Genomic DNA, 7,074 nt, shown 5'->3' with positions numbered 1-7,074 from the left:
TTTTTTGAAGTCAAGATATATGACATCAATCTCTTCTCCCTTGTCCAGGTGATAGGTCACCTGGTCATAGAAGGATATGAGATTGGTCAAGCAAGACCTACCCACAACAAACACGTGCTGGCTATCCCTTAGGATGTTGGTGTCAGCCAGTCCATTAAGTATGGCCTCTTTAATAAACTTTTCTAAGATCTTCCCAAGGATAGAAGTCAGGCTGATGGGCCTATAGATCGCTGGATCCACTTTCCTCCCTTTCTTGAAGATAGATACCATATTGGCCTTCTTCCAATCTTTGGGCACTACACCAGAGCACCAGGAGTTTTCAAAGATCTGTGCCAGAGGCTGGGCTATGATGCTCGCCAGCTCCTTGAGTACTCTGTGGTGTAGATTGTCAGGGCCGGCTGACTTGAAGGTATCCAGCTTCTCAAGATGTTCCTTCATGAGGTCAGCATTTATGGAGGGCAGGGGATCTCCCCCACCCTGACCTCCTTGTCCCGTAGCGGGCATGGGCGTCCCATGGGACTGATGAAAGACCAATGCAAAGTACCCATTTAATAGGTTGGCTTTTTTCCTGGGTGTCAATTGTCAGTTGCCCCATCTGGTTCAGCAGGGGTCCAATGTTGCCCTTGCTTTTCCTCTTGCTCCCCACATATCTGAAAAAGGATGTTTTATTGTCCTTGATGCTGGAAGCTAGTTGGAGTTCAGTTACAGCCTTGGCTTTCCTGGTTTGCTCCTTGCAGGACTGGACCAGTGCAGAATAATCCTCTTTGGGATGAATCCCATCTTCCATCCTTTGTAGGCTTTTCCTTTTAGCCGTAGGAGGTCAGCTAGGTCCCTGGAGAGCCAGGGGGACTGCTGTGCCCTTTTGCTGCCTTTCCTTCAAGATGGAATAGACTTTGCTTGTACATTGAGGATCACTCCCTTGAGGAGCAACCACTCTTCTTGAACTCCCCTCTCCCTGAGGTCATGGTTCCTTACGGCCTGACTAATCACAATAAAGAGAATTAGGTAATTTAGGTTTCTAAATCCATTTTCAAAACATTACTGTGTCCACATTTTCAAAAGTAGCATATTTACTTAGGAGTTTTACTTTCAATCACTTTCAGTATCTTAAGTCACTTTTGAAAATAGGATGTAAGCCCTTAAATCAGTTAGAAGCTTTTGAAAGTTTTGCCCTGATACTCTACTCCATCTGACTTCAATGTACAACAGAAGGGCTTTGGGGACCAATGTTGAAAGTGTATTTAATGTGTTCCAGTGTGGTTCTTGTTTCTTGTTACCCTGATTCAATGGTAGAAAGCATGGAAGTATTTTGACAAGGAAAAATAATGCATTTAGATAAGGAAATGATAGAGAAAGTATAAATGAAAGGAATGCAGAGGGAGAAGGAGAAAGCTGTAAAGAGAGAATGTTAATCAAAGAAGAAAAAAATACCGAAGGGAAAAAAAAGAGATAAGAATCAGTAATGACCACTGCCCTTGCCAGCCTTCTCACTACTTGGTGCAATTTTCAGATGTTGTTTTAGTCAGAATATTAGCTGAGCTACTTCTCTTAGGATTTTCCTTTTATAAGAGAAATACCCATGCAGTTTAGTAACATATGTATTGGCCCCACTTTCAGCCCTCAGTGTGCATGTATATGGGAAATGGAAAATAGATAAAGCACCCGTTGATACTGCAACTTGCAATAATGGCTCTTTGGAGCAATAGAAGTTGGCCATGAGTGAACACAGCCATGGAACTTCTATTAGTTGTTCCAGGGGAATGTTTTAATGCAACAAATGGCCAGATTAAGAGTTGATTCTGACATGGCCTATGATTTGCACCAGTGTGATATAAAGAAAAGAACAAACAAACAAGAAAGGTCTGAAAGAAAAAGAAATTAAGTGTATAATTGAATATTATAGAAACAGGAGACACAGAAGACAGGTACTGGCAGAGAAGAAATAGACAGAACAATGACCAAATTCATCACCATTTTGACTTCATAGTAAACTAGGGATGAATTTGGCCTTGCAAGTTAACAAGTTAAACCATGTTTATGTAATATGAAGTTTAATGTCAGTACATTACAATACAACCCAGAACATTACATATGTTCAGAACATTATGCTCATAGTCTCCATAGGAACTGTATCTACATTTTAGTTATATTATAAGTGACAGTTTGTTCTTTCAAATTCCCAACTGGTTACTATGTGCAATGACTGTCTGAGGTTTTATAGACCTTGACATGCAATACTCATTGCAACTGGGAGTTTGTGTGTTCATCTGAAATCCCCAATACTGGAAAAAATGAACAGGATAGTAAAAATACTGTCAGAAATGGTTGAGGCATTTAGAAAATATAACATGAGTTGAATTAATTCCTTCCCATCCTCCTCTAGTTAAAGAAATCTGAACACTAAACATTGGAAAATGAATGGTAGACTTTCTCATGAGGAAGTATGAGAGGGAAATAATCTATTCAGTCATTTAATTTGTCTTCTAGCAATGTATGATTGTGCCAAAAAATCTGATTTCTAGTGAGTTTTTTCTGCTAAAATATTTGCCTTACTTACAGGGAATGTATTGATCCTGAAGGAAATCTGGAGGAGTCTGATAATCTGCCACCGTATATTGATGTTAATATAAGATGTATATTATTCTTTCTAATACATAGAGGTCTTATAGATAGATATTGATGTGTATGCTTCTAAAAAACATTTGGCTTTTAATAAGCAAACATATAGACAAATAGTCCTTCTGTATAAAGGACTTGGTTGTGGCTATGAGTTAGGGCAGACTACAGCTGCAATGCTCAAGGAGCAGATCAGGAACTACATTATTGTAATCTGCCTCTTGATTCTCCCCATCCTCAAGAGCAAATAATGAGTGCCAGCTTTCTCAGGTGAAGGCTATGTCACTCAAATTCCCTTCTGAAGACTAGTGTGTTTGGCAAAGAAGGTACAGAACTATCACCTTTCACTTCCCATAAACTTGGTAGAAGTGACCTTTGAAGACCTGCTACCCTCCTAGAAGTAGTGCAACCCAGTAGGTAGGAAATCTTCTTCTAGAAGGTAGCATAGGTTCCTAATCTGGAACTGCATCAAGATTGATGAATTTAAGATAATCAAGCTGTGAGCATCAAATTAAGAGAGACTTGAATGATATAATTCAATATATTGATATATATTTTTCTTAAAATGAAATGTTTCACTGCAGATTAGTAGTAGCTGTAGTGTAGTTGAAGTCTGTCACATCCCCTTGGCAGGAGTCCAGAGCCATAAAACAATAACTGTGTTGCCTGTGTTGGAAAACTATAAAATTATAAGAATAATAAACCAGTATTATATTTTCCCCTCCCAAATTTCCCATTAGTTATCACAATAACAAATTGTTCATGTCTGTCTTCTAGACAGCTATAAACACACAACCTCCCCCCCATTTTTTCCAATTCTAACTTGAAGCCCTGTTGTATTGCATTAAGGCATTCCAAGGCATTTGTCACAGTCCCTCTGAGATGTGTGTTATCTCATAGTAGTACACACCTTGTCAAGTATTATTTGTTACATTACAGAGTCTTGTAATATTTATTAACAGTTAGATGATGAGTAATAAAAGGAAGAAGACCCTTCATTTTAACTGTTTCAGTTATTAAATATGTTTCAAACTTTGTATACAGACACAGACTGAAGCATACTGGAATCTGAAAGTGAAAACTCAGTGATGTACTCCAAAAGAAAAGCCAAATGCTTTAGAGATATGGCAACACATTCTACTTTCCCCCAGAAGAGTTATAGGAGTAGATTTGAAAAATAGTTCTAGTATTTCCTTTTCAACTCAAGAAATCAGCCCAATATTTTCAGTACCTCAGCAACATCCCCTATTTTGCCCTAAAAGTAGGCAGTCCTTCTTGTTGGTCTCTGCTACGTCCGCAAACCTCATTTCATGTTTCAGTTCTTATATATGCTTATGTTCTATATTCCATTAAAGTAGTGCTGTTAGTCAGTCTGTTCAGAGCATGGGAACAGCCTACATGTGTGCAGTTTCTCTGTGACTTTCTAGCCATGCTTGTCCTGATTTTGCCCTGTAGAGTTATAACATTATGCTAAATTTCAGTTGGAGTAAGGTATAAGTGTTTGTGATTAAAGCACTCTTCCTTATTTGTTAAGGGCTCACATTTTGGGTCTAGTCCTAGTCCAACTATTAGGCACTGTGGCAGGGCACCTGCAGTGCCTGCCACTTCAAAGTTCTAGTTGGCAGTGGAACAGCTAGCAGGTAGGTGGTAGCCTATGGGTGCATATGACCCTAGAAAGACCCTGGGATTGGCTGAGGGGGCAGAGCAGCCTCCATTTTAACCCAGGCCATCAGAGAGAAAAGGAGCAGTCTGTGCTAAGCAGGCCAGGAGGCTGACCTGCTCCTGGAACATCTTGGAGGTAAGGGCAGGAGCTATGGGGATGGTTTGGAAGCTCCTGGTCCTGGGCATGACCTAAAACTGCAACCTGCCAGGGATGCGTTGTCTGGTGGGGCTGCTTGTTCCAGGCCAGTTATCATCACAGTGAAAAGCAAGGAGGGGTGCCTGAAAACCCCAGCCCCTGCCTATGGGCAGGTTACTGACAAGGGAAGAGACCTGGGCCAGGCAAGCCCAGAGGGGGACACCTGGGCCCAGTGTAGGGGGGCCAGGCATGGCAGCAGCCACATGAACACCACTGGGTAAAAGACCCCAGTGGCCCAGTGAGGGGCTGGGAGTGTGAAGCGGCCCAATGAGGAGCAGAAAGTCCACTGAGGGATCAAGTGTGTGGAGCAGCCCAGTTAAAGATAAGTGGCCCTAGTGAGGGGCAGATCCATTGTCTTGGGGACCAGATATATCGGGATAATATGAAAATACTAGATGTGACACAAATATTAGACTTGACAATAATGGAAATACTGGATGTGACATAGAAACATCTGCAAGGCATAGGACTCATGTAAGGGAAGGTCAGGGTGTGTAGTTGGGCGCTTGTTATCAAGAGGTCAAACAATGGACAGCTTCCTGCCTTAGAAATAACATTCATATTATTTTCATCAAGGTGTGGCAGGATGGTGAGGCAGGGTTTATCCCAGAACAGGTGGCCAGCTGGCACTGAGACCGAGCCCTGCAAGGTCAGCCTGTTACAGGCACCTGCATGTGATTCTGTCTGACCCCACTGAAGCCCCTGGAATGGTCTTGTTCCAAATTTTAGAACACAGCATCATATTAGGCTTGATGAAATCACAAAGAGGAGTGAGTAGGAGACAGACCCTATCACAAATCCATCCTAAAAGCAGGAATGATTTTGGAGTTCAAAGCATCTCATTCTGAGATATTTGTTCCAGGTTTGATTGAACTAACTTTATGTTTGTCCTCTCCCTACAAGTAATGGTAAGCTCTATTCATTTGTATCACTTTTAGATCACATTATTCTGCCTGTGTGTATGTTTCAAACACAGTTGAATCTATAAATTAAAGCTTGGTTGGATGGCAAAAATACTCTTCCCTAGTTAATGGCTATTTATATGTCAGAAAACTGTGGCATGAATTCCATCTGAACAGGGGAGAGGTGAAACTTCTGCTTTCAACAACCAATAGCTGTACAATGAGAAAAGCAATTATCAAAGAAGTTCAGACTCCCAGACATGTGGCAGAATGGGCTATTGACATAGGGAGACAATCAATTGTTGAGATGGTCACCCAAAATATTGGGGGTATTGATCTTTCTGTAAAGTAAAACATTGGCTTCACAGTAACAAGTATACTCCAGGGAGATGGGCAGTTAACCTAGGGGAATTCCAGATTCCCCAAGCAGTAAGAGATATTCCTGTGCCACAAGTAACACAGGCAACCTCTGTGTGTGGTACATAACAGATAGGGCAGGCAGCAGAAAGTGCAGCAGATAGGTGGGGAAGGGGATAGTAGTGGAACTTGGGGAGGGTGCAAGGCTTGATTTGTGGTACACCTGTCAAAAAAAGGGGTCTTCCACTGTTGGACTCTCAAACTCCCCAGAGTATACACCATCATATGGGGCAAAAAGAAGGTACCAGGTAATGTGGGGCCCCTACAAGACACTAGGAAATCTGGTCATCACACCAGACAACAAAGCTAACCTATTTAACAATTTCTTTGCCTCCATTTTCCTAAGCAGGGACTGGATCAGCGCTCCCACCGGGACCCCCTCAGGCCCAAGGGGAGGCACACTCAGGTCAAGGGTCAGTAAGGATTTAGTCAAGGAACTTCTGCAGGGACTGGACATATTTAAATCAGCTGATCTGGAAGATCTCCACCCCAGAGTGCTGAGGGAATTAACTGACATATTAATTAACTGACCCCTGGCACGGCTTTATGAGCACTCGTGGTGCTCTGGTGTGGTGCTAGAGGACTGGAAGAGGGCCATTCCCATTTTCAAAAAAGGGAGGAAGGAAGACCCAAGAAACTATAGGCCAGTTAGTCTTACCTCGATCCTGGGTAAGCTTTTTGAGAGAATTATTCTGGCACATGTCCACGAGGTGCCAGCAGGGGAAATTATGCTTGGGGCAACCAACACAGGTTCATTAGAAGCAGGTCCTGTCAACCACACTCATGGCCTTCTATGACCAGGTCATAAAATGCTTAGATGCAGGGGTAGCAGTGGATGTAGTCTTTCTGGACTTTAGGAAGGCCTTCAACACTGTCTCTCACCCCATTCTCATTAAAAAACCAGGGAACTATAGTGTCAACACCTACACAGTCAAATGAGTCACCAATTGGCTGGAGGGCTACACCCAGAGAGTGGTGGTGGATGGGTCATTTTCCACCTGGAGGGATGTGGGCAGTGGGGTCCCCCAGGGCTCAGTCCTTGGGCCCACACTGTTCAACATCTTCATCAGCGACTTGGATGAGGGGATAAAAAGCACCCTATTCAAATTTGCTGATGACTCTAAGATGTGGAGATGTGGGCACGTTAGAAGGAAGTAATAGGCTGCAATCAGACCTAGACAGGTTACAGGGGTGGGCAGATGAGAACAGGATGGGTTTCAACACTGACAAGTGCAAGGTGATGCACCTGGGGAGGAAGAACTAGCAGCATACCTACAGGCT

Source organism: Crocodylus porosus, unplaced genomic scaffold (assembly GCF_001723895.1).
Source record: "Crocodylus porosus isolate Cpor-Errol unplaced genomic scaffold, CroPor_comp1, whole genome shotgun sequence".
NCBI classification, from domain to species: Eukaryota; Metazoa; Chordata; order Crocodylia; family Crocodylidae; genus Crocodylus; species Crocodylus porosus.
This window is presented reverse-complemented; position numbering follows the sequence as displayed.